The sequence below is a fragment of the Eimeria mitis genome, genomic scaffold (assembly GCF_000499745.2).
Source record: "Eimeria mitis Houghton genomic scaffold, Emh_scaff5036, whole genome shotgun sequence".
Lineage (NCBI taxonomy): Eukaryota > Apicomplexa > Conoidasida > Eucoccidiorida > Eimeriidae > Eimeria > Eimeria mitis.
Window position 1 is genome coordinate 3462 of NW_013573333.1, and position 349 is coordinate 3810.

Below are 349 nucleotides of genomic sequence, written 5' to 3' on the forward strand. Positions count from 1 at the left end.
GGAGACAAAAAGGAGACAAAAAAAGAAACAAAAGGAGACAAAAAGGAGACAAAAAAAAACAAAAGGAGACAGCAGAAGCTAACCAATAGGATAGAGTAGACTCTGTACATATAGCCTGGTTAGGGTACATACATACATAAAAAAAGAAAAAAGAAAAGGAGACAAAACAAAGAAGAAAGGAGACAAAAAGGAGACAAAAGAAAGGAGACAAAAGAAAGGAGACAAAACAAAGAAACAAAAGGAGACAAAAAGGAGACAAAAAAAAACAAAAGGAGACAAACCAATAGGATAGAGTAGACTCTGTACATATAGCCTGGTTAGGGCCCCACTAAGCAGCCTTCTTGCTGCT